The sequence below is a fragment of the Oncorhynchus mykiss genome, chromosome 1, assembly GCF_057628025.1.
Source record: "Oncorhynchus mykiss isolate SJ-2025 chromosome 1, ASM5762802v1, whole genome shotgun sequence".
In the NCBI taxonomy this organism is placed as follows: domain Eukaryota; kingdom Metazoa; phylum Chordata; class Actinopteri; order Salmoniformes; family Salmonidae; genus Oncorhynchus; species Oncorhynchus mykiss.
In genome coordinates, this window is record NC_143022.1 from 22,310,001 (window position 1) to 22,337,500 (window position 27,500).

Sequence of the window (27,500 nt, forward strand, 5' to 3'; positions counted from 1 at the left end):
GGTTAGCATCTGCTTGAAAGCCTTCTGTTTGCAGAACATTTCCTCCAAGCTGTACAGATTTGTATGCATAAACTGCTCTGCTGGGCTGTTCTTAAAAGTTGATTTAAATTATAGCCTCTGCATTATACGGCTTGATAGGAAATAAATCTCTTCAAATGAATTCAGTGAATGGAGGGAGGTGAGGGCGGGGGAGCTGGGGACTATGTGGGGAGCAGTGGCGTATGTTAACATAGACTTTCATTTATCTGCAGTGGGGCTGGTTGCTGCTGAGTGAGGGAGGGGGAGAGCGAGAGAGAAAGAGTGTGTGTGTGAGAGAGAGATAGAAAAGAAAAGCATGGCTAATGGCCGTAAGGAGACATATCAGTGGCTGGCGGTGGGTGTGGAGAGCTGCGGATGATCATGGAACTCTAGTTGGTTCAGTGACTGAGGAACATGTAGAATATATTCTCTCTCTTTCTCTCTCTCTCTCTCTCTCTCTTTCTCTCTCTCTCTCTTAGCTGGAAAACATCAGTCTCTACAAGCCGAGCAGGCCTCTGGCAGCTATGCAAACCATGGTGCTGAATGGTGAGGTGTATTTATTAAGGGGGGTTTAGGGAAAGGAGGAGGAGGGGGGTCTCTGAAAAGGCAGCAGGCTGAGTAGTGAATGTGAAAGGGGTGAGGGTGGGCCAGGGCCAAGGGATCCGGGCCTCCAATGGTACAATGCAACGGCCAGAGCAGCTGTGAAAAGAGGTGTCCCCTTTTTCCCACGCCCAGTGCAACGTGAAACAGTGGCTCAGGCGGCCAGGGTCAAGTCACATTGCTAATATATACACTGGGCCTGTGTACTTATACAATGCATACACACAGCTCATTTAGTTTATGTGTGCACACAAAGAAGACAGATACACGGATGCACACACAGACAACGTCAGACAGAGGGAGGTACAGAGGGCACACTGACACAAATTTCTATCACATTGGAGCCATTGTCTAGTTCTATTCCAACAATCTTAGATTTTCCAAATTAACAAGCTGTCTGTGAGTAGACACACAGACACGCATACAGCCCTGCTAAGACACACCAAGAGACCTGCTGTCCTTATAGTCTGGATGACCATCAATTGGTCAATACATTAGTGGTGAAAGATTAAATTCATATCGGATTTGGAGAAGAAAAACAGAAGCCACATAGGATCTGTTTTTTTATAAAGTTATTGAATGATAAGAAACTTCAGAAAGATCAGACATTTTCTGTTGTTATTTTTAGGTTGAAATTTAATCAGCACTAAACGTAATCAAAACGAATCAAATGTTGCTAATGCCCCAAAACGGTTTCTTTATCCTCTGTAGTTTTTACAAACGGGCATCCCCTCCTACATCCCCAACAGTTGCCACCATTGAATCATTCTCTGATCCATAATCCGGTTTGCTCCTACTTCTTTGGCTCTCACGTTTATGTCTCAACCTTGACTGTGGGAAGGAAAGGGGCTCAGATTGGGCTGGGGGTCTAGGGAGGCTAGGGGGTTGAGGGGTGCATGTGTCAAGCGGCTAGCGGCTAGCCCTGGAGTGGAGTGCACAGTGGAGTAGAGACTCAGACAACCAGCCCTGGTCTAAGAGGTGAAAGACTGCCGCAGCCCTTTAGGCAATGGGGAAAACACACACAAACTCATAGCAACATAACAAAGTGGAATTTCAGTTACACTGCTAATCTATGTCCCCAATAACCTAGGCTAGTTTTGTTACTCACTGACTCACTGTTAGTCAAGCAAGGATATTGAATGGTGTGAGCAACTGTTTCCTGTGTTCTAATAAAGGCCTGTATTGTTTTAAGAGCACATTTAACAAAGTCATTTTCTTGGCTACACTAGTTTAAAAAATTGCTGTTATTGAATGGTAGGAAAATCAATATTGGTCAGAATTTTGAGCGATCTGATTGCAAAGCTGTCTGATTGGACTATTTTCAAGGTATAAACTGACTTAAAAAAAAATCCCACTCAATCTCAGACCTCCAACATTGCACAGTGACCACAGCCTTATTGTTTTGCCTTGTTGTTCCTATAGTAGCAGTCTGCCAATACACTCCCTAGTGCGGTGTCACAGTCAATTCTTCAATTCGCTCCCCCCTCCTTGTTTGCCCTCCTTATTGTTCCACATGTCCCATGAAAGCAGAGGCAACGTGCCCCTCTTCTCCCAGTAAACAACCAAGGGGACACAGATACCTGTCCTGACCAGCCCTCTCCCAGCCCTCTCACAGCCATCTCCCAGCCATCTCCCAGCCATCTCCCAGCCCTCTCTCCTCTCACTCAAATGATGCTGGAGAACAAGACAAAGGCGAGACTGACTTAATTAGCTAGACGATAAAAAGCATTGTGGCAATTACCCAGCACAAAGAGGCTGGAACTTATGGCCTGTTCATTTGGAGCGAGTCGACAGGACTCAGCCAGGAGTGCATTTTCCTGTTGCCTGGACTCCCCAAGCCTTTATGTGCAGAGAGAAGCAGCAACAAAGAGCCAGAGATGTACTCCACTGTAGAACCATTTCCAGTCCTTTCAGAGAAGGGACACCGCATTCTAGTCTCTTATTGGTTGAAAAGCATGTCGAACTGTAGCCTAAAAGCACGTTTCTGTTAATAAGGTTTGCTGTGGTAGTTCATGCATCTGGTATCTTGGGCATTAGTTTTCAGTACAGTGTCATTTCACTGCAGATTTTGACTAGCAGGAAAAGGTACACTTCTCCTCCCCCCATCACTCCATCACTCTTGAGTATCCTTGTGGCATATTCTGGACCTGCTAATTCTGGTTGGCTGACTGGCTGGTTGGCTGGCTGACTGGCTGGATGGATGGCTGGCTGACTGGCTGGTTGACTGACTGGCTGGTTGGCTGGCTAATTGTCTGGATGGCTGGCTGACTGGCTGAATGGCTGGCTAATTGTCTGGATGGCTGGCTGGCTGACTGGCTGGATGGCTGGCTGACTGGCTGGTTGGCTGGCTAATTGTCTGGATGGCTGGCTGACTGGCTGGATGGCTGGCTGACTGGCTGGTTGACATACTGACTGGTTGGCTGGCTAACTGTCTGGATGGCTGGCTGACTGGCTGGATGGCTGGCTAATTGTCTGGATGGCTGGCTGACTGACTGGCTGGATGGCTGGCTGACTGGCTGGTTGGCTGGCTAATTTTCTGGATGGCTGGCTGACTGGCTGGATGGCTGGCTGACTGGCTGGTTGACATACTGACTGGTTGGCTGGCTAACTGTCTGGATGGCTGGCTGGCTGTGGTTGTATGGTGCTTGTGTGCAGGGGGTCTACCTTCTACCAATAAGAGCAATCTCCTCTTTTCTGGAGTGCCCAGGGAGGATTTCCTTCATGAAGTCAAATAACATCCCTGTGACCCCTTCTTCCCTTTTTTATAAGAGTTCCTTAACCTTGATAAATGAAGTGGGGGGAGAGCAGGAAAAAGTTGTGGAGGGTTGTGGAGAGAGAGAGGAGCCGGCTCCCCATTCCGCTCGCTCCCTCGCTCTCAGGATCAATAACAGTCGGAGAGCTGCTGAACACTCCTGTCTGGCAGCCCTACCACTGGGGATGGAGGGAGGAGGGGGGCTCCCGTCCACTGCGGCCGAAAGAGGGGAAGAGAGTAGGAGAGAGAGAAGTAGAGAGAAGGGAAGAGAAGGGGAGCCTCCCAACCCACCCACCCTCTCCTGCTTGCCTGCCTGTCTGCCTGTGTGCCCGCTAGCAGCACATCTGACGTCTCCTTCTGTGGAGCCACAAGGTTACAGCGTGTCGATACAAACTCGCACACCCCTCCCACAAATGGGACTTGGCATGTTCAATCAACAGGGCTGCCAAATCCCTGATAAGTGTTACGGAGCCATATCTGTCTGTGCCCGCGTTGAGCTATGTTACCTGGATTCCTCAACTGTCCCCTAAATATCCTCTATAGAAGTCCCCCTAATGGAATTATCTGGTGCATTTGTCATTGGATTTGAATGGGCGGTGTGCGTGGGCATAATGAGGACTTTGATATTGAAATGCATAAGGAAAGGCCTCCGACTCACACATTTTACATCCAGTACCTGCAGAGTCATCCTCACCTAGCTCACCTTTCCTCACTTCTCATTCACTCCTTTATTTATCTTCTTGTTCTTTGAGCCACTGGTCTCCTTTCCCTCCTACCACACCTGATCCTTTCATCCTCTCCTCCCTGATCTCCTACTAAAACTCCTTGAGTTCACCACTCCAACCTCCATCCTCTCCTCCTCCATGCTCCACCCTCTCCTCCTCCTATCCCATCCTCTACTCCTCCTACCTCTACCCTCTCCTCCTCCAACCTCCATCCTCTCCTCCTCCAACCTCCATCCTCTCCTCCTCCAACCTCCATCCTCTCCTCCTCCAACCTCCACCCTCTCCTCCTCCAACCTCCATCCTCTCCTCCTCTTACCTCCACCCTCTCCTCCTCCAACCTCCACCCTCTCCTCCATCAACCTCCATCCTCCTACCTCCATCCTCTCTTCCTCATACCTCCATCCTCTCCTCCTCCAACCTCCATCCTCTCCTCCCCTCTCCCGCTTTCTCTCCTTCTCTGTTACCCTCTTACCCTTGTTGAATATCACTCCATGCTGCTCCTTCTTCTCTCTCTCTCCTCCATTCCTATCCTCCTCCTTCTCCTCCTCTCTCTCACTGTGTTTAATTGAGTCAGTGAGCAGTTGACCACACCCGTCATTGGGGGGGAGCAGGTTTGCCCAGCCCTCCCAGGAGGGGAGACATTGTTAGGGCCACCCCGCCGGTGTAATCCCCTCCACTGGGACAAAGACCTGGTCCCCCTCCACCACTGAGGGGCATTAGCCCCCACAAGAGCCCAGTCCTGGCCTGGCTTGGCCCAACAGCCTCTCATAAGCCCCCTTGCCCCCATACCTGGTCAAAGGTAATGAACTACGCGGGGGATAAAATACCATTTGAGATTTTTCGTAGGGCATGCCCCCCACCCCAAATGACACACTGCAAGGGCTCTGTGATTCATCAAAGGCTAAGATAGCATTTAGATTTGGTTGTTTACCGACTCACTGAGATACCCATGGAGGTGACATTGTTAGCTACACAGGAGGAGAGGCTCCATGTGGAAGTGAGTTCCAGGCACTAATGTTGATGGAATAAAGAGTCCAGGGAATATCCTTTAGGCTCAGGCATATATTCATGTTCCACATATCAAAATGATAAACTAATAATGTCAGTAATTGATTAATCATGTGAGCTTGTGTCACAAAATTCTTTAAAAACATTCACACATGTTCATCATTATGTTGATGTAGGCTGTGTATAGGTATGTTACAGTGGAGTCTGCTGCGGGAGGACGGCTCATCATAATGGCAGGAATGGACTCAATGGAGTGATATTAACCACATCAAACACATGGTTTCCATGTGGTTGTTACCATTCCATTGACTTCCTTCTAGCCTTTATTACGAGCCATCCTCCCCTCAGCAGCCTCCACTGATATGTTAGTTCACAAGCATGTACATTGACACAGTTATTCATGTAACATATTGAGCTACCAAGCTCTTGAGGAACCACCCCCACTTCCTGCTAGCCTCCCACTATCTCCTGTTCTTCGCCTGTTCTTCCCCTTCTTCGCCTCTCTCTATCTCTCTCTCTCTCTCTCTCTCTCTCTCTCCCTCCATCTCTTTCTCTCCGTCTTCCCTTTTCTCTGTCTCTCTGTCTGTTTCACTCTTTCTCTCCATTTCTTTGTCACTCTCTCGCTCATGCTCTCTCTCTTCCCCGCCCCTTTCTTTCTCTCTCTCCCTTTCTCTCTCTCTCTGTCTCGCTCTCTCTCTTCATGGGCTGCAGTGAGATCAGGGAGACTCTCTATATCACCAGAGCTAAAGCTAGCCACACCTCCACTGGCTTGATGACACACACCCGCACAGGGAGAGAGGAGGCAAGGTTGCCATGGGAACCACTGGTCAGAGTTTACCAGAGGGGAAACAAACAAAGTACTGTTCATAAAAGCAGGTTGTATAGTGTGCAGTGGAAGCAGAGATCCACGGTGTGTGTGTGGCTATCTGTGTGTGTGTGTGTGTGTGTGTGTGTGTGTGTGTGTGCGCGCATCACGATCAGTGTCCTTTTTATTGTGATGTCACTTCTACCATGTACTCACACTGCGATCCTTTGTGATTTTGAGGTTTATTTTTGTATTTGATTTTTTCTGATTGTCATGGTTTCCCTAACTGCTATCTGAATCCTCAGTGATTTGGCTACTCTTACAAAATAGACAACATTTCTTCATCAATTTTAGCTCCCAAAATGTTTTTAAACCTTTGAGCATTGGCATGAATAGGGTTAGAATGTTCATAAACACATGACATATCTCATAATGCACTTCTGAGCCTCTTCTGCCTCCACGCTCATATTCTCTGTGTGTGTGATAGCGTAGCTAGCGTTGGCGAAGAGGGGCTTAGCACAAGGCGCAGTGTATCTGTTCCATGTTTCTTTAAAGGGGATCTCCTAGTGACAGTTCTCGCTCTGCCATGCCCACTGCGCTGGTATCCCACTCTCACACACACTCTCACACACACTTTCACCCCTCTTCGCTGCTCCTCTCCTTTCTGGATTTGTGTCGGAGCTGTAGTCTGGGGAGGAAACATGGGGCATCTAGCAGGAAAAAAGTATGTCTCATGGTAGTTGGACGTTGGCACCTGTGCCCAATCTGAACCGCTGCAGCTACATCTCACATCTCTCTCTATCCCCCTCTTTCTCTCTCTTGCTGTCTCTCTCTCTCTCGCTCTCTCTCTCTTTAGCCCCCTCTTTCTCTCTCTTGCTGTCTCTCTCTCTCTCTCTCTCTATCCCCCTCTTTCTCTCTCTTGCTGTCTCTCTCTCTCTCTTGCTCTCTCTCTCATTCAGTCTCCCTCTACCAAGAAGAGGCTATATTTTTGGGGTCTATAAACTATAGCTATATGCAAACCCATGTCAAAGCCCCCCGCTCTTAGAAGAACGCACCATGCCTTCATCGCTATGTTCCCTCTGTTTTCCCTTCATTCCAACGCTCTTTAGTTCTGCACTTGGCTGCTTCAATCATTTTTATAGCATGATCTTTTTCTCCCCCCTCTCCTTTTTTTTAGCATGTCCAATGAAAGTTCCCCCTGTACCCCACCGCCCCTGCCTCTGCCTCTGCCTCTGCCTCTGTCTCAGCCCTCTCCTTCGGAGCTGACAGATAGACAAACACACTGTTCTCTGTTTCTTTGCCTTTCACCTCTCAAGCCTCCCTCCCTCCATCCATCCTGCCGGCCCGGCACAATGCATCCGCTTTATCCTGCGGCCTGGAGAATGCAGCCCTGAACTAACAATATCACCAAGGCTGTCTGAATGCCGGGGAGCCCCATTGTGTCCTAGCAGAGGGGAGTTAACACCCATGTCTGAGCCCAATGAATAGTATTATTGTGTCTGAGACATGCACCTCTCCCCCGGTCACCCCGATCTCCCCCTCTTTGAACCCCTTACACACACCCTATTCTTGTCCCAACAGCTCAGTCCCCCCTCTGTCCCCATATCTCACCCCTCAGTGGACAACTCCCAATTTCCAAATACTTACAGACACTCCGAAGGTGTATTTCTTTATTTTCTCCATGTGGAAATAACCCTGAGGATTTTATAGATTTTTTTGTTACAGTGGAAGAGGAGAGAGGAGGAGAGAGGTGGAGAGAGGAGGATTGGAGGAGAGAGGAGGAGAGAGGAAGAGAGAGGAGGAGGGAGGAGGAGTGGAGGAGAGAAGAGGAGAAATGAAGAAAGAGGAGGAGAGAGAAAGAGAGAGGACGAGAGAGGAGGAGAAAGGAGGAGAAAGGAGTAGAGAGAAGAGGAGAGAGGAGGAGAGAGGAGGAGACATGAAGAGAGAGGAGGATAGAGGAAGAGAGAGGAGGAGTGGAGGAGAGAGGAGGAGAGAGGAAGAGTGAGGGAGAGAGTGGAGGAGAGAGGAGGAAAGAGGAGGAGAGAGGAGGAGAAGGGAAGAGAGAGGAGGAGAGAGGAGGAGAAAGAGAGAGAGGAAGTGAAAGGAGGAGAGAGGAGGAGTGGAGGAGAGAGGAGGAGAGAGGAGAAGAAAGGAGAAGAAAGGAGGAGAGAGGAAGCGAGAGGAGGAGCGAGAATGAGAAAGGAGGAGAAAGGAGTAGAGAGAAGAGGAGAGAGGAGGAGACATGAAGAGAGAGGAGGATAGAGGAAGAGAGAGGAGGAGTGGAGGAGAGAGGAGGAGAGAGGAAGAGTGAGGGGAGAGTGGAGGAGAGAGGAGGAAAGAGGAGGAGAGAGGAGGAGAAGGGAAGAGAGAGGAGGAGAGAGGAGGAGAAAGAGAGAGAGGAAGTGAAAGGAGGAGAGAGGAGGAGAAATGAAGAGAGAGGAGGAGAGAGGAGGAGAGAGGAGGAGAGAGGAGGAGAGAGTAGGAGTGGAGGAGAGAGGAAGAGAGAGGAGGAGAGAGGAGAAGAGAGGAAGAGAGAGGAGGAGAGAGGAGGAGAAAGGAGGAGAAAGGAGTAGAGAGGAGGAGAGAAGAGGAGAGAGGAGGAGACATGAAGAGAGAGGAGGAGAAAAGAAGAGAGAGGAGGAGAAAAGAAGAGAGAGGAGGAGATAGGAGGAGAGAAGAGGAGACAGGAAGAGAGAGGAGGTGAGAGGAGAGAGGAGGAGAAATGAAGAGAGAGGAGGAGAGAGGAGGAGAGGAGGAGAGAGTAGGAGTGGAGGAGAGAGGAAGAGAGGCGGAGAGAGGAGAAGAGAGGAAGAGAGAGGAGGAGAGAGGAGGAGAAAGGAGGAGAAAGGAGTAGAGAGGAGGAGAGAAGAGGAGAGAGGAGGAGACATGAAGAGAGAGGAGGAGAAAAGAAGAGAGAGGAGGAGAAAAGAAGAGAGAGGAGGAGATAGGAGGAGAGAAGAGGAGACAGGAAGAGAGAGGAGGTGAGAGGAGAGAGAAGGAGAAATGAAGAGAGAGGAGGAAAGAGGAGGAGAGAGGAGGAGAGAGTAGGAGTGGAGGAGAGAGGAAGAGAGAGGAGGAGAGAGGAGAAGAGAGGAAGAGAGAGGAGGAGAGAGGAGGAGAGAGGAGGAGTGGAGGAGAGAGGAGGAGAGAGGAGAAGAAAGGAGGAGAGAGGAAGCGAGAGGAGAGTAGAAAGGAAGAGAGAGGAGGAGAGAGGAGGAAAGAGGAGGAGTGAAGGAGAGAGGAGGACAGAGGAGGAAAGAGGAGGAGAGTGGAGGAGAGAGGAAGAGAGAGGAGGAGATAGGAGGAGAGAAGAGGAGACAGGAAGAGAGAGGGAGAGAGGAGGAAAGAGGAGGAGAGAGGAGGAGTGGAGGAGAGAGGAGGAGAAAGGAAGAGAGGAGGAGAGGAGGTGAGAGGAAGAGAGAGGAGGAGAGAGTAGGAGTGGAGGAGAGAGGAAGAGAGAGGAGAAGAGAGAAGGATAGAGGAAGAGAGAGGAGAGAGGAGGAGAAAGGAGGAGAAAGGAGTAGAGAGGAGGAGAGAAGAGGAGAGAGGAGGAGAGAGGAGGAGACATGAAGAGAGAGGAGGATAGATGAAGAGAGAGGAGGAGAGAGGAGGAGTGGATGAGAGAGGAAGAGTGAGGGAGAGAGAGGAGGAGAGAGGAGAGAGGGGGAGAAATGAAGAGAGAGGAGGAGAGAGTAGGAGTGGAGGAGAGAGGAAGAGAGAGGAGGAGAGAGGAGAAGAGAGGAAGAGAGAGGAGGAGATAGGAGGAGAAAGGAGGAGAAAGGAGTAGAGAGGATGAGAGAAGAGGAGAGAGGAGGAGACATGAAGAGAGAGGAGGAGAAAAGAAGAGAGAGGAGGAGATATGAGGAGAGAAGAGGAGACAGGAAGAGAGAGGAGGTGAGAGGAGGAGAGAGAGGAGTGGAGGAGAGAGGAGGAGAAGGAAGAGAGAGGAGGGGAGAGAGAGGAAGGATAGAGGAAGAGAGAGGAGGAGAGAGGAGGAGTGGAGGAGAGAGGAGGAGAGAGGAAGAGTGATTAGGAGAGAGGAGGAGAACGGAAGAGAGAGGAGGAGAGAGGAGGAGAGGATGAAGAGTGAGGCGGAAAGAGGTGGAAAGAGGAGTAGAGAGGAGGAAAGAGGAGGATAGAGGAAGAGAGAGGAGGAGAAGGAGGAGATAGGAGGAGAGAGGAAGAGAAAGGAGGAGAGAGGAGGAGTGGAGGATGAGTGGAGGAGAAAGGAAGAGAGAGGAGGGGACAGGAAAAGAGAGGAGGAGAGGGGAGGAGAAAGGAAGAGAGAGGATGAGAGAGGAGGAAGAGGAGGAGGAGAGAAGAAAGGAGGAGAGAGGAGGAGAGGGTATAAGAGAGGAGGAGAGAGGAGAAGACGGGATGAGAAAGGAAGAGAGAGGAGGAGAGAGGAGGAAAGAGGAGGAGAGAGGTGGAGAGAGGAGGAGAAAGGAAGAGAGAGGAGGAGATAGGAGGAGAGAAGAGGAGACAGGAAGAGAGAGGAGGAGAGATGAGTAAAGAGGAGGAGAGAGGAGGTGTGGAGGAGAGAAGAGGAAAAGAGAAGATAGAGGAGGAGAGAGGAGGAGTGAAGAGGAGAGAGGTGGAGAGAGGAGGAGACAGGAAGAGAGAGGAGGATAGAGGAAGAGAGAGGAGGAGAGAGGAGGAGTGGAGGAGAGATGAGGAGAAAGGAAGAGAGAGGAGGAGAGAGAGGAGAGAGGAAGAGTGAGGCGGAGAGAGGTGGAAAGAGAGGAAGAGAGGAGGAAAGAGGAGGAGAGAGGAGGAGAGAGGACGAGAGAGGAGGAGAGATGAGGAGTTGAGGGAGGAGTGGAGGAGAAAGGAAGAGAGAGGAGGAGAGAGGAAGAGAAAGGAGGAGAGAGGACGAGAGAGGAGAAGTGGAGGAGAGAGGAAGAGAGAGGAAGAGAGGAGATAGGAAGAGAGAGGAGGTTAGAGGAGGAGAGAGGGGGGGAGAGAGAAAGAGAGAGGAGGAGAGAGGAAGAGAGAGGAGAGAGGAGGAGAGAGGAGGAGTGGATGAGAGAGGAGAGAGGAGGAGAGAGGAGGAGATTGGGGGAGAGAGAGAAGAGAGAGGAGGAGAGAGGAGAGAGGAGGAGAGAGGAAGAGAGAGGAGGAGTGGAGGATAGAGGAGGGGGGAGAGGAAGAGAGAGGAGGAGAGAAGAGGAGAGGAGGAAGAGAGGAGGAGAGAGGAGGAGAGAGGAGGCCTCCAGGTTGTGTGGTGGTAGTGGTGTGATGAAGGTAAGGGATGGACAGGGTTGAGTTTGGCCATGGTTTTTCACAGTTGAAGAACATAATGGATCCTGAGCGCATGAAGAAATGTCCCCCACACCGTTAACATAATAAGAGGGTGCTGAAACCATTTGAATAATTTTAGACAATACAAAAGTGTTTTTTAACAAAGTTTCTGAAGACACTGGCTAACACACTTGTATACCACCATATTCAATATGTGCCAAATAGCTAAATAAAAAACAAATCAAATCAAATTTTATTGAACAGGCAGTGGCTCGGGTGGTTGTTGTCCTTGATTATCTTTTTGGCCTTCCTGTGACATCGGCTGGTGTAGGTATCCTGGAGGGCAGGTAGTTTGCCCCCGGTGATGCTTTGTGCAGACCTCGCTGGCCTCTGGAGAGCCTTAGGGTTGTGGGCGGAGCAGTTGCCATACCAGGCGGTGATACAGCCCAATTGTGCATCTGTAAAAGTTTGTGAGTGTTTTTGGTGACAAGCCGAATTTCTTCAGCCTCCTGAGGTTGAAGAGGCGCTATTGCTCCTTCTTCACCACGCTGTCTCTGTGGGTGGACCATTTCAGTTTGTTCATGATGTGTACGCAGAGGAACTTAAAACTTTCCACCTTCTCCACTACTGTCCTGTTGATGTGGATAGGGGGCTGCTCCCTCTGCTGTTTCCTGAAGTCCACGATCATCTCCTTTGTTTTGTTGACATTGAGTGTGAGGTTATTTTCCTGACACCACACTCCATGGGCCCTCACCTCCTCCCTGTAGGCCGTCTCGTCGTTGTTGGTAATCAAGCCTACCACTGTAGTGTCGTCTGCAAACTTGATGATTGAGTTGGAGGCGTGCATGGCAACGCAGTCATGGATGAACAGGGAGTACAGGAGAGGGCTGAGAACGCACCCTTGTGGGGCCCCAGTGTTGAGGATCAGTGGGGTGGAGATGTTGTTTCCTACCCTCACCACCTGGGGGCGGCCCGTCAGGAAGTCCAGGACCCAGTTGCACAGGGCAGGGTCGAGACCCAGGGTCTCGAGCTTAATGACGAGTTTGGAGGGTACGATGGTGTTAAATGCTGAGCTCTAGTCAATGAACAGCATTCTTACATAGGTATTCCTCTTGTTCAGATGGGTTAGGGCAATGTGCAATGTGCGTCGTCTGTGGACCTATTGGGGTGGTAAGCAAATTGTAGTGGGTCTAGGGTGTCGGGTAGGGTGGAGGTGATATGGTCCTTGACTAGTCTCTCAAAGGACTCCATGATGACGGAAGTGAGGGCGATAGTCATTTAGCTCAGTTACCTTAGCTTTCTTGGGAACAGGAACAAGGGTGGCCCTCTTGAAGCATGTGGGAACAGCAGACTAGGATAAGGTTTGATTGAATATGTCCGTAAACACACCAGCCAGCTGGTCTGCACATGCTCTGAGGACGCGGCTGGGGATGCCATCTGGGCCTGCAGCCTTGCAAGGGTTAACATGTTTACTCATGTTGGCTGCAGTGAAGGAGAGCCCACAGGTTTTGGTAGCAGGCCTTGTCGGTGGCACTGTATTGTCCTCAAAGCGAGCAAAGAAGTTGTTTAGTTTGTCTGGGAGCAAGACATCGTGGTCCGCGACGGTGCTGGTTTTCTTTTTGTAGTCCATGATTGACTGTAGACCCTGCCACATACCTCTTGTGTCTGTGCCGACTCTACTTTGTTTCTATGCTGACGCTTAGCTTGTTTGATTGCTTTGCGGGAGGAAATATCTACAGTGTTTGTATTCGGTCATGTTTCCGGTCGCCTTGCCCTGATTAAAAGCCGTGGTTCGTGCTTTCAGTTTTGCCATCAATCCACGGTTTCTGGTTGGGGAAGGTTTAAATAGTCGCTGTGGGTACAACATCACCGATGCACTTGCTAATAAACTCAATCACCGAATCAGCGTATTCATCAATGTTGTTGTCTGACGCTATGCAGAACATATCCCAGTCCACGTGTTTGAAGCAATCTTGAAGCGTGGAATCCGATTGGTCGGACCAGCGTTGAACATAGCTGAGCACGGGAGTTTCCTGTTTTAGTTTCTGTCTATAGGCTGGAGTCAAAATGGAGTCATGGTCAGATTTTCCAAAAGGAGGGCGGTGGAGGGCTTAGTATGCATCGCGGAAGTTAGAATAACAATGATCCAGGGTTTTGCCAGCCCGGGTTGCGCATTCGACATGCTGATACTATTTAGGGAGCCTTGTGTTCAGATTAGCCTTGTTAAAATCCCCAGCTACAATAAATGCAGCCTCAGGATATGTTGTTTCTAGTTTACATCGAGTCCAATGAAGTTCTTTCAGGGCCGTCGATGTGTCTTCTTGGGGGGGGTATACACGACTGTGATTATAATCAAAGTGTCACGTTCTGACCTTTATTTCTGTTGTTTTTGTCATTATTTAGTATGGTCAGGGCGTGAGTTGTGGTGGGCAGTCTTATGTTTGTTTTTCTATGATTTTGGGATTTCTATGTTTCGGCCTAGTATGGTTCTCAATCAGAGGCAGGTGTCATTAGTTGTCTCTGATTGAGAATCATACTTAGGTAGCCTGGGTTGCACTGTTTGTTTGTGGGTGATTGTCTATGTTAGTTGCTTGTGTCAGCACAGTCCTTATGTTAGCTTCACGGTCGTTATTTGTTTATTGTTTTTGTATTCAGTGTTCAGTACTTTCTTTAATTAAATATTCATCATGAACACATACCACGCCGCATTTTGGTCCTCCGATCCTTCTCGCCTCTCCTCTTCAGATGAAGAGGAGGAAGACCGTGACACAAAGAGAATTGCAGCATGTGATTGTAAGGAATTCTAGGTCAGGTGAACAAAAGTACTTGAGTTCCTGTATGTTGTGATTGCAACATGTCTCGTTAATCATAAGGCATACACCCTTCTTCTTACCAGAGAGATGTTTGTTTCTGTCGGCGCGATGCTTGAAGAAACCTGGTGGCAGTACCCAGTCTGATAACATATCCCGAGTGAGCCATGTTTCTGTGAAACATAGAATGTTACGATCTCTGATGTCTTTCTGGAAGGCAACCCTTGCTCAGATTTTGTCTACCTTGTTGTCAAGAGACTGGACATTGGCTAGTAGTAAACTCGGGAGCGGTGGGCGATGTGCCCATCTACGGAGCCTAACCAGAAGACCCCACCGTCTGACCCTTCTGTGTCGCCGTTGTTTTTGGTCGCCGGCTGTGATGAGATCAATAATTGTCGTGGGTGGTGGACCAAACAGAGGATCCGCTTCGGGAAAATCATATTCCTGTAATGTTGGTGAGGTGATGTTGCTCTTATATCCAATAGTTCCTCCCGGCTGTATGTAATAAGACATAAGAATTCCTGGGGTAACAATGTAAGAAATAATACATAAAAAAACGAAATACTACATAGATTCCTAGGAACGCAAAGCGACCATCTCTGTCGGTGCCGGCACAGCTAAGGCAGTGAAGCAGAGTTTGACTTTCTCTATTGCACAGTTTTTGTTATTTTAGGGGGGGGGGGGGGGGGTTACCTATATACTGGTAATTGCAAAATACCCCAAACTTGGTGGACCTTTGGGGTTGGGGATATAGGAGGTTATTGGTAAACAGGATTATGTTTATGAATTCCACCAGCACTATGCTGATTTTTATAATAGGACCAGATGCTGTCACTGGCTGTAGGGAAAGCTAATAGCTCAGATTACAGTTGCCGGTTTCTTCCTGCCTGACACACTTAACTCAACATTTCAGATTTTCCTCACGCGGGGAGGGGTGGTGGTGGGTGGGTTTGAGAGTCATCTCACAAATTGAGATGGTGCCAAAATATTCACCCCCACATCTCCCTGATCAAAGCACAGGGTTGACATCCGGAGTGGGCAACTTAAGCTCAACTTGTTGTTTTTCTCCTTGTCTCTTGTTGTTTGTGTGCAGGAGCAGGAGAAACAGAGAGAAAGAAGATTCGGAAGAGAAGGAGAGTGGGAGTGGGTGGAAGGAGAGGAAAAGAATGGAGCAGTGAGTGGTGAACCAGGGAGCAGGTGAACCCAGTAGTGGATGGCCATAGGCTCTCTGGCTCTTCTCTGCTCCGTGCAGGGGTCTCAGGGAGCTGGCTGGGGCCAGCCAGGCAACGGCGGAGTGGGCAGGCGAGTCGAGGCGAGGGGAGGCAAAGTAGGCTCTCATCCCCGCTGGCAAGTTGCTCCTTGGCAGCGCGGAGTAGCAAATCAATATGGAGGAGAGAGGCTAGCAGGGGTCTCCCAGCACTGCCCCTGGCCCTAGAGCCCAGGGACCCAGCGCTGCCAGCCCTCTCTTCCCTCTCCCAGTCCCAGAACCAGCCAACCCGCACTGTGTGTGTGTGTGTGTGTGTGTGAGAGCGCATGTCTGTGTGTGTGGTTCCGCCGGAGGGGCTTTCCTGGCTCAAGACCACTTGATATAACTTTGCCTGTGAGCGAGAGAGCGAAGGAGAGAGAGAATAAAAAATGGACGTCAAAGGTCTTTTTCTCCTATTTTTCCCTCTGATTACTCGTTTCACCTGACTGTTTGAATGAGAGTTCAGTGAAAAGGCCTCTTCCATTGAATTGAACAGGCGTCTCTCGTCAGTCCCCCTCCAGTCATGAACTGTACAGCCACCATGCTCTCCACATCTGATGAACCAGGATAAAAGGCCAATTTGAACTACAGATTCAGATTAAATCTTGTATTTTTCGCCTCCCATTTTCTTCCTTATGACTCAGGTCACTATCAGAGGATATGGCAGAGGTTATTGATCTAAATGGAGCTGGATTTAGTCCAGTACCTTTCACTGTCTGTGGTGGTTACATGCTGTAGTAGTAACTGATAACTTCACTATACAACTGAACTACATTCAGGAGTGAAGGAGTCCTAATTGAGTGAAAGATGAAAAGGACTGTGGACATATTTTATAGTGCCTGAACAGTGGCCCTCTCCACCAGTTCTATTTTTCCTTCATAGTTGAAGAATCCACACAAGAAGCCCTATCTTTAGATACTCAAAAAACTACCAACAATTGCAATGGAATGAAAATGACTCAATCATTGCTGAATGGAAAGCCTGAGATGCAAAATGCAGAATTTTATTTTTTCATTGGGGAAGAAAAGGATTGTCCATATCTGCTGGGCTGGAGAGGACAAACGGGTCAGAGCTAGTTTGTGCTTGCAACAGGAACACCTGCACAGAGAGAGATCTACAAACAACACAATGGGGCAGACTTCACTTGGTAAGTAGGCCTTTTACACAGATGTGATATGTCATGTGACGATAGCTGGGTAAACATTAAAATGCTATGTGAAATGTGTTAGGAATATTCATCATCTTAGACAAAGACAGACTACAGTCCATACTGACTAATATACAGTATACAGGGCAACGCAACACAGATTATTCTCCTACGTTTTTGCGGCTTGCCTTCATCAAACATAATGCCCAGAATGATGTCATTGAATGGTGCAGTAGTTGCATTGCTCACAGTCGAGTATTATTAAGATTCCCGCGCCAATCTGCTGGCACAGAGAGACAGGCGCCACGCTGTGTCAGCCTGGCAATGCCTTGACGCCTGCCTACAAAATGGCTGCCCAAACAGAGCTGCTTGCTCTGCCAAGATGGAGACTGCGGACAACTTTTAACGGCCACCATCTGCTTAATCACGAAGGGGGTATGCAAATAGCCCCTAATTGCATTTGCATGTATGCTTGATTCTTAACCCCCCCTGACTTGTTCTCCTAAATAACTAACACGGAGGGTGTTAGGAGAAACTATGCATGTTGCAGAGGGAATGAAAGCACTCAGGAGAATTACAGAACTAATGTTTCTCATTGTTGTGCCTCCTCTCTTTCTTTCTCTTTAATTTCCTCCCATCGTGTTTTTATGTGAGGCGTTGATAGCATTACTGTTGCCTCTTTTGATATGAGTGAAATATGGGGAGTCTGCTCTGTCTGTCTGTCTGTCTGTCTGTCTGTCTGTCTGTCTGTCTGTCTGTCTGTCTGTCTGTCTGTCTGTCTGTCTGTCTGTCTGTCTGTCTGTCTGTCTGTCTGTCTGCCTGCCTGTCTGTCTGTCTGTCTGCCTGTCTGTCTGCCTCTCTGTCTGTCTGTATGTCTAGCTTTCTGTCTGCCTGTCTGTCTGCCTCTCCGTCTGTCTGCCTGTCTCGTTGGGCCATATGTGACATCTGTTAGGTAGCCTCCTAACACACTGTTAAATCCTCACACTGTAAAGTTCAATAGAGGGGGGGCCCAGCCCACCCCTGCCTGGCCGTCCAACTCCAGACAACCACCAAATAATGACCTCATTAGCATGCACAGCACTCCCCGCTATAGGGCCTGGTGCGCTGCTGCGTCGTGGGACCCAACAGTGTACATCCTTCACACAGTGCTCAATTCCCCCACACAATGCGGCTGCTTCAAACTCATTTCATTACGCCTTGTCAAAGCATTGGGTATCAGGGGTATCATGAGGCAAACAGCGGGTGGTGCGCTAAACGTGGATTAGGCAATATATTTGTGCTTTCTGGTCTTAAAGTGGTGTTAGTGGGGATGGATGGTACTGTCACCCTGGTGTTTATACTGGACAGTTACACTGTTACAATCTTAGCGTTTTCACAGACATTTTCACCTGTCAATGGTAATTACTGCACTGAGCCCTCTGAATTATCTGTGTCCCGGAAATAGGATATCATCCGCTCTAAAGACCTGTGATGTGTTTCTGGGTCTGTCTGTCTGTCTGTCTGTCTGTGTGGAAGGGAAAGCCCTGAACCCCACAGCTGAGCAGAGGTGGGAACATAGTACACACACACACACACACACACACACACACACACACACGCAAGTGATGTGTTTCTGGGTCTGTCTGTCTGACTGTCTGACTATCTGTCTGTCTGTCTGTCTGTCTGTCTGTCTGTCTGTCTGTCTGTCTGTCTGTCTGTCTGTCTGTCTGACTGTCTGACTGTCTGTCTGTGTGTCTCTCTGTCTGTCTGACTGTCTGTCTGTCTGTCTGTCTGTCTGTGTGTGTGTGTGGAAGGGAAAGCCCTGAACCCCACAGCTGAGCAGAGGTGGGAACATAGTGTACACACACACACACACACACACACACACACACACACACACACACACACACACACACAAGCCCTGTGATGTGTTTCTGGGTCTGACTGTCTGTCTGTCTGTTTGTCTGACATTGTGTCTGTCTGACTGTCTGTTTGACTGTCTGTCTGTCTGTCTGACTGTCTGACTGTCTGTCTGTCTGTTTGTCTGACATTGTGTCTGTCTGACTGTCTGTTTGACTGTCTGTCTGTCTGTCTGTCTGTCTGTCTGTCTGTTTGACTGTCTCTCTGTCTGTCTGACTGTCTGTCTGTCTGTCTGTCTGTCTGACTGTCTGACTGTCTGTCTGTGTGTCAGTCTGTCTGTTTGACTGTCTCTCTGTCTGTCTGACTGTCTGTCTGTCTGTCTGTCTGTCTGTCTGTCTGTCTGTGTGTGTGTGTGGAAGGGAAAGCCCTGAACCCCACAGCTGAGCAGAGGTGGGAACATAGTACACACACACACACACACACACACACACACACACACACACACACACACACACACACAAGCCCTGTGATGTGTTTCTGGGTCTGACTGTCTGTCTGTCTGTTTGTCTGACATTGTGTCTGTCTGACTGTCTGTTTGACTGTCTGTTTGACTGTCTGTCTGTCTGTCTGACTGTCTGTCTGACTGTCTGACTGTCTGTCTGTCTGTTTTTCTGACATTGTGTCTGTCTGACTGTCTGTTTGACTGTCTGTCTGTCTGTCTGTCTGTCTGTCTGTGTGTGTGTGTGTGTGTGTGGAAGGGAAAGCCCTGAACCCCACAGCTGAGCAGAGGTGGGAACATAGTACACACACACACACACACACACACACACACACACACACACACACACACACACACACACACAAGCCCTGTGATGTGTTTCTGGGTCTGACTGTCTGTCTGTCTGTCTGTCTGTCTGTCTGTCTGACTGTGTGTCAGTCTGTCTGACTGTCTGTCTGACTGTCTGTCTGTCTGTCTGACTGTCTGTCTGTCTGTCTGTCTGTTTGTCTGACATTGTGTCTGTCTGACTGTCTGTTTGACTGTCTGTCTGTGTGTGTGTGTGTATGTGTATGTGTGTGTGTGTGTGTGTGTGTGTGTGTGTGTGTGTGTGTGTGTGTGTGTGGAAGTGAAAGCCCTGAACCCCACAGCTGAGCAGAGGTGGGAACATAGTACACACACACACACACACACACACACACACACACACACACCACACACCTTCCACATACATACACGCCACACACCTTCCACATACAGACTCGTCTCCATTGGGGAACCATGACAAGGACTCTCATAACTTGCAGCAATTTAATCACTCTGGAAAACACTGGTTAGCATTTGGGCAATCACGACCACAATGCAGTGTGTGTGTGTGTGTGTGACAGTGTGTGTGTGCGTATGTGACAGTGTGTGTGTGTGTGTGTGACAGTGTGTGTGTGTGAAATATTTTTCACAATCCAGAGTGAGAGCAGAAAGCATACATTGTTGATCCTATAGAATAACACTAGATACTGTACAGTTCTATACTGTAGAACTGAGGCAAGCAAGATGAAGGATACAATTAATTTAGTGAAACCCCTGTAAATTCATGTTCATTAATATTGCCATGTCATTGTGGTAGCACCTTGAAAATGTATTAAGATGTTTTACTCAGAGGTGATTTGGTGGTTTGTCACCTGGTTGTCATATTACAGTTAGTGAGTGACATAGTACCCATCGAGGGAGAGTGACTTGAACTAGCCTCGCCTCTCTAGGCTACATGCGCGTTTACTTATTCAATGCAGGGTGTCTCGTCCCCCTATCTCCCTCTCTATCACGTAAATTTAATCAAGCTGCCTTTCTAATCAGCCCAGACTGTGTGAGGAGGGGGACGTCGTGGAGGAGAGCGCTTAGCGGTTAGCTTTGCCCACGCTACCCTGTTAGCACGCTAAAATGCTAGGCTACTGTATCCTGTCTCCTTTGTGGATAAAATGGCAGCCAGGTCCATGGCGTTGTCCTGTGTAGCTGAGAGTTGGCAGGCTATGGGGGGTGGGGTCTGACGGGAGGGGGTGGGTCTAAGGAGGTTTTTGGGGGGTATCATGTTGGGGGTGGGGGGGATAGGGACAGTAAGAGGGAGAGAATAGTGTGTCTAGGTCAGTGGGTGTGTGTGCTGGTGCCCCATTTGCATATTCAGAACAGCTGGGTAGCCTATATGTTTTCAGCAGCGCCAGACTAAAATTACATACAGACATACACGCAAGCCCCCGCCCCCATGGACCCCTCCCTCAACACACACACACACACACACACCACTCCAAATCAACTGCCATTTGGGCTCGAATCTGGACATTCAGGCTCTTACTTGCAAACACAAAAACACACCCGTACCTCTTAGCTATGCACCCTTTACCTCTTGTCTCTAAAACAGAAAGGGCTTTTGTTCTTTAAGATGTGTGTAAGTACGCCACTCCAATTACGCATAATTCAACACAAAGAGAGGAGGGAGGGAGGCTGGGTACAGCACATCCTGCTAGAGCTGGAGCTGGGGCAGGCAGAACAGGAATGCAGTGTGTGTGTGTGTGTACGTGTGTGTGGACTGTGAGGTGCCAGAGTTGAAGGAGCACACACCTCTATCAGCAAACATACAGCCATATAGCCCCTCCACCTTCCACTACTCACTGTCCTTACAGATAGGACACACACACACACACACACACACACACACACACACACACACACACACACACACACACACACACACACACACACACACACACTACCATTAACTTTTGGCTTTGTCGTCTTACATTCCCAAGATGTGGCAATTCAGACCCAAAATGAGGCAGGCAGCACCCGTTTTAGTTATGTTTTGTATTTAATCAAGGTATGGATTGAGTGAGGTGGTTTAATGCTAGCTTTATATCTTAGTGTTGCTAATTCCTCAGAATAAGTACACATTAAATACAAAATTGTCTCCCCATACATTTTCGAAAAATGTATGTTTTAGTAGATGGGAATTGGATTGGATTCATTAATTCCATCATCATATTCGGCAGAAGAAGTATGAAGATATTTTGTTGGCAAAGCATACTGTCACCTCAAAAACAACATCTATACAATATCTATAGGACAAACCACTTCTGCCACAGAACTAGAATCCTTCTATTTCTAGTGTTCATGGTGTTGACAGATGACTAGCTTATGTAGGGTCTTTCCTGTGGACCACTTCAAAGTGTTAGTGGTGGTGGTGTTAGGGGGCACGTTGTTCGTTAGTGTGTGACTGCAGCCTCGTCTCATGACGCTTCCCTCACTGTGAGTGCCCACAGCTTTTATTTGCTTAGATATTGATTGAATGTGGTCCACCCACAGAAGTAATAGTTGCTGAAAGCATTTACAGCCAATGTCCCAACCTCCCGGACCTGCTTAGCATTTCCTTGGTTTTGTGTTCCAACAAATAACTGGTGCATGCTTTAACATGGCCCTACTTTCTAATTATAATCAAAGATCATTCATATGCGTACATTCTGTGTTTAGTTTTTAAAAACATCAATGTGGAAATGGGATAAAAATGTGTTTTTTTCATGCTTTCATCCCAAACATTTGGAAAGACACATCTGTGCTGAATTGCGATAGGTAATGGTATATGTTATAAAAGCAGAGATAAAAGCATACATTCAATAGGTTGTCACTTGTAAGTTAACTAGGTTAGTTTCATGTTATTATTATTATTATGTGAATAAGAAGCTGCTCTGCAAGGTAGTGTTTACATGTGATTTATTAGTTATTTTCTTCCTTTTGAGACATACTGAGTTTCTTCATTCCTGTTCTACTTCTCTGAATGTTGATTCCAAGCATATAGCCTCATGATAATGATCTGATATTTTGTAGTGTTTTTGTAATCATGTACAGTGCCTTGCGAAAGTATTCGCCCCCCTTGAACTTTGCGACCTTTTGCCACATTTCAGGCTTCAAATAATAAAGATATAAAACTGTATTTTTTTGTGAAGAATCAACAACAAGTGGGACACAGTCATGAAGTGGAACGACATTTATTGGATATTTCAAACTTTTTTAACAAATCAAAAACTGAAAAATTGGGCGTGCAAAATTATTCAGCCCCTTAAGTTAATACTTTGTAGCGCCACCTTTTGCTGCGATTACAGCTGTAAGTCGCTTGGGGTATGTCTCTATCAGTTTTGCACATCGAGAGACTGAATTTTTTTCCCATTCCTCCTTGCAAAACAGCTCGAGCTCAGTGAGGTTGGATGGAGAGCATTTGTGAACAGCAGTTTTCAGTTCTTTCCACAGATTCTCGATTGGATTCAGGTCTGGACTTTGACTTGGCCATTCTAACACCTGGATATGTTTATTTTTGAACCATTCCATTGTAGATTTTGCTTTATGTTTTGGATCATTGTCTTGTTGGAAGACAAATCTCCGTCCCAGTCTCAGGTCTTTTGCAGACTCCATCAGGTTTTCTTCCAGAATGGTCCTGTATTTGGCTCCATCCATCTTCCCATCAATTTTAACCATCTTCCCTGTCCCTGCTGAAGAAAAGCAGGCCCAAACCATGATGCTGCCACCACCATGTTTGACAGTGGGGATGGTGTGTTCAGGCTTATGAGCTGTGTTGCTTTTACGCCAAACATAACATTTTGCATTGTTGCCAAAAAGTTCAATTTTGGTTTCATCTGACCAGAGCACCTTCTTCCACATGTTTGGTGTGTCTCCCAGGTGGCTTGTGGCAAACTTTAAACAACACTTTTTATGGATATCTTTAAGAAATGGCTTTCTTCTTGCCACTCTTCCATAAAGGCCAGATTTGTGCAATATACGACTGATTGTTGTCCTATGGACAGAGTCTCCCACCTCAGCTGTAGATCTCTGCAGTTCATCCAGAGTGATCATGGGCCTCTTGGCTGCATCTCTGATCAGTCTTCTCCTTGTATGAGCTGAAAGTTTAGAGGGATGGCCAGGTCTTGGTAGATTTGCAGTGGTCTGATACTCCTTCCATTTCAATATTATCGCTTGCACAGTGCTCCTTGGGATGTTTAAAGCGTGGGAAATATTTTTGTATCCAAATCCGGCTTTAAACTTCTTCACAACAGTATCTCGGACCTGCCTGGTGTGTTCCTTGTTCTTCATGATGCTCTCTGCACTTTTAACGGACCTCTGAGACTATCACAGTGCAGGTGCATTTATACGGAGACTTGATTACACACAGGTGGATTGTATTTATCATCATTAGTCATTTAGGTCAACATTGGATCATTCAGAGATCCTCACTGAACTTCTGGAGAGAGTTTGCTGCACTGAAAGTAAAGTGGCTGAATAATTTTGCACGCCCAATTTCTCAGTTTTTGATTTGTTAAAAAAGTTTGAAATATCCAATAAATGTCGTTCCACTTCATGATTGTGTCCCACTTGTTGTTGATTCTTCACAAAAAAATACAGTTTTATATCTTTATGTTTGAAGCCTGAAATGTGGCAAAAGGTCGCAAAGTTCAAGGGGGCCGAATACTTTCGCAAGGCACTGTACTTGAGGGAGCTATTGTATAATTGATTTGGCACATTTATTAACTCAAAACAAAATGGCCTGCGTTTGTAATTGCGGAGTTGTCAGCCATTAGTGATGGACGGACAGCCTCTGTAAGAACAGACTCTTAAACAGCACTGCTGCTTTAAAATGTCAAATCATACAAATGATCATTGTAGACATAACTCCTCCGCCATCGGAGAAACTAGTGAACAACTTCGTTAAGAAGAGTTTCTTTAGTAACGCTCCAATACAGAGAGCTGGTTGGCTGCTGATTACAGACAGCAGAGGGAAAACAGTCAGGCATTTATCCAAGTCACTGATGATGTCATCTCAAAGGGCCCAAACACTCAGCTACACAGACAGCTCTGAGGGCCGAATTATGAAGCGGGAGTAGGGAGTGGAATGGCTGGAAAATGAAAGGGAAATGAAAATGGAGTGCTGTATGTGTGATTAAAGCTCCGCTTGGCTGGCAGAGGCCAAGCTCAAGTACAGGCCTGAGATTTGGACCATAATGAAAATGTGAGGGGCTGAGGGGGTGGTCTGAACCCTGCAACACAGCACACACTGATCAGCACCAAACACACACACACACACACATACAAGCACTGATCAGGACCGGTCACACACCTTACAGCCCAGCATGTTGCTTAACTCGTAACATTAGCCCAGCATCAGCACAAAGCTTCACTCAACACACACTATACACCAACTCTCCTGTCTATGCTTTTTTCGACAAGACCTGGAGAGAAAAATCTACCAACAGCTGAAATAACTGCTACATCTGAAAGGGTAATACTTGTGGGGTGATTAAAGGGGGAAATCTGAAACCAATGGGAAGAATAGTGTGAATGAAAGGAAAGAAGAAAGGCTAAAATAGAAGGCAAATAGAAAGCACATGTTGGATGATTGAGCTGTATCATCAGACATCAGAAGCAGCCAGTCATAATTCACCACATAAAAACTAGATTTCACCATTCAGTCTCAGAGCAACCCCAAAAGAGGGGGATGATAACCAAGCGTGGGAACGGGGAAAAAATTATGGAGGGATCCGGTCAGGCAAATGGCTAGACGGCCCAGCTGCACTGACTTCCATTCAGGAGCAGGTGAAGAAGGACCCTAAGGGTCAAGGTCAAAGGGGGGGATGTCGTCTGCTGTGCAGCCTGGCCTGTCTGGGTGCTGCCTCAAATGTGTTTGCTTATTTTATAAGCTGCTACTTATTGCCTCCCGGAGACCCCCTCCTCCAGACCTCCACCTCCCCCAGTCTGGTAGAGACAGAGACAGACTATGTTCCCTGGGGCTCGTCGTCTCGGTCTATGTGGCTGGTCCCTACTGAGGTTAGTCATGATGCTGACTGCACATTAGGATGTGGCTCAGACTTTTTGTCATAGATGATTTTGCATACAGTAAGCAGACAAACACAGTAAGCAGACATACACAGTAAGCAGACATACACAGTAAGCAGACATGTATGCTTTAATTAAATGTACATAGAAACAATTTGATTTAAAAGTAGGTGGTATTGTGAAAGTCATTTTTATTCCGTTGTATGGACCTATTTTTTACAAATTATTTTGGGAACCTATTTCTTTTTTATATTTCCTTAAAAATAATAATGTATTATGCCATGTTGGTAAGACAATCTGCATTGAATATCACTTTGGAATTTGAGACATATACATTTTTTAAAGCACTATATCACTAATAAATGGTTTACATAAATATATTTTATTAGAAATATTCAGATACCTTATCATTGCCATATTACGGCATTTGGTGTGCTGAACCGTGCATACACACAGTACAGTATCACTACCCTTCAGCAGTGTAAACAATGGTATCCCTTTAAGAGGAGGGACTTTACTTTCTCTGTTTGGCAGAGAAAGTAGGTGGTAGATTCCATTATTCACAATGGCTTCTGCTTCATTAGTCGGGCTGAAAGAGAGCCCTCCTCCCCATCACTACCTCAATAGACCTGTCCCCCTGTCCTCTCCCCTGGAGGAACCGTACCCCCTCCTCTCCTCCCCTATCCTCTCGTCCTCTCCCGAACCTAATCGTCTCAACTCATGCTGAAATAAAGCTTAGTAACAGCATGTTTGTGAGCCCCTCTCTCTCGTCCCCCCCACCACAACCGCTCTCCTTCTCCCGTCATTCTCTCACCTTGGTCCGCCACCCACCCACTGCTTAAATCCCTATCAGCATGTCAACAAAATGTCTGCTCAGCTGGGGTTGACACACACACGGGTACACATTTAGCTTTGTCCCTACTGACCCCTTTCTCTCCACACTCTCTCTCACCCCCCTCTCTCTCTGTCCACTCTCTCTCTCTCTCTCTCTCTCTCTCTTTATCTTTCCTCTCTCTCTCATTCTTAGTTTTTTGGCATGGCTAGTTGGGATGTATCCTAAAACAGAAGATGTAGTCTAGTTGTTGTCTGTAGTTTTGCTTGCGCATAATAATATTGCTCAAAATGTATGTTCTGAGATGAGTTGTGTAAAATAGTGTCAAATTTGCTGATATTTCATTATAATATAAACATAAATATTTTCCTTTCCAAGTGTATTTTATCCATTCTACAAACATGCTTAACCTTTTAATTGCCTAGATACATTAGTATAAATTGTACATGGGATGAAGTAGATTTTAACATGAAAATGTTTGCCATAAACTTCCATAATGGCCAATAATGATTTATTCCATAGCAATACGTTTTGGTTTGAAGTAATGATACGTTGTTAAAATGCTACCGTAATATGCTTCTGTTTACTTCAAAAGGCCCCTCTTGTATTGGCATCCATCATATCACCTAACATGAAGTTGCTGCTGCTGCTTCTAATTGTTATTCTTATTATTCACTGAGGTAGCAGCCATTTTGAGATTAGATAGATAGATAGATAGATAGCTGCCTATCTACGATGCTAGAGATACAGCAGCGTGGTGCTAGTGGTGTCTCGTTAGATGTGTGTATGTGTATATAACATTTGTGTGAGGGATAGTGTGTGTGAGTACTTCAGGACTTATGCTGTAAGTGTACGAAGGTCTGATTTTGTCAGTGGGTACATGTTGGGGTGTGTCCATATAGATGCGTGTTCTTTGTCATATGTTGTACCCCAGTATATCTTGCTATCTTGAGTGCCTAGCTGGTGTCAGCCTCGTAGGCAGTAAAAGTGTATTTGTTCAGTCAGTCTCCGTGCTGTGGTGTCTCTGTGCTGTGGTGTCTCTATGTTGTGGTGTCTCTATGTTGTGGTGTCTCTATGTTGTGGTGTCTCTATGTTGTGGTGTCTCCGTGCTGTGGTGTCTCTGTACTGTGGTGTCTCTGTGCCGTGGTGTCTCCGTGCTGTGGTGTCTCTGTGCTGTGGTGTCTCCGTGCTGTGGTGTCTCTGTACTGTGGTGTCTCTGTGCCGTGGTGTCTCTATGTTGTGGTGTCTCTGTACTGTGGTGTCTCTGTGCCGTGGTGTCTCCGTGCTGTGGTGTCTCTGTGCTGTGGTGTCTCCGTGCTGTGGTATCTCCGTGCTGTGGTGTCTCTGTGCTGTGGTGTCTCCGTGCTGTGGTGTGTCTGTGCTGTGGTGTCTCCGTGCTGTGGTGTGTCTGTGCTGTGGTGTCTCCGTGCTGTGGTGTCTCCGTGCTGTGGTGCCTCCGTGCTGTGGTGTCTCTATCACCCATATCTACCACTGATGTAATTAGCGAAGAGAGAACATTGGCACATTGGGAGCCCGGCTTATTTGACAATCCTCTGCCACTGCCTCCTCCTCCTCACCGCAACATAAAACCTGCATCCTCACCACATATTTTCTTTCT

The 27,500-nt window shown here is 47.4% G+C and overlaps 1 long non-coding RNA gene across 3 annotated transcripts in view; it reads left to right on the top strand.

The window, feature by feature from the left end:
• LOC118945307 (uncharacterized) overlaps positions 1–27,500 on the top strand; it is a 70,989-nt gene that overhangs the window by 27,293 nt on the left and 16,196 nt on the right. For all 3 annotated transcript variants that reach the window (XR_005040444.2, XR_005040433.2, XR_005040441.2), the window contains exon 3: positions 15,053–16,352. This is a non-coding gene — a long non-coding RNA (uncharacterized LOC118945307). The remainder of the gene's footprint in view (positions 1–15,052; positions 16,353–27,500) is intronic.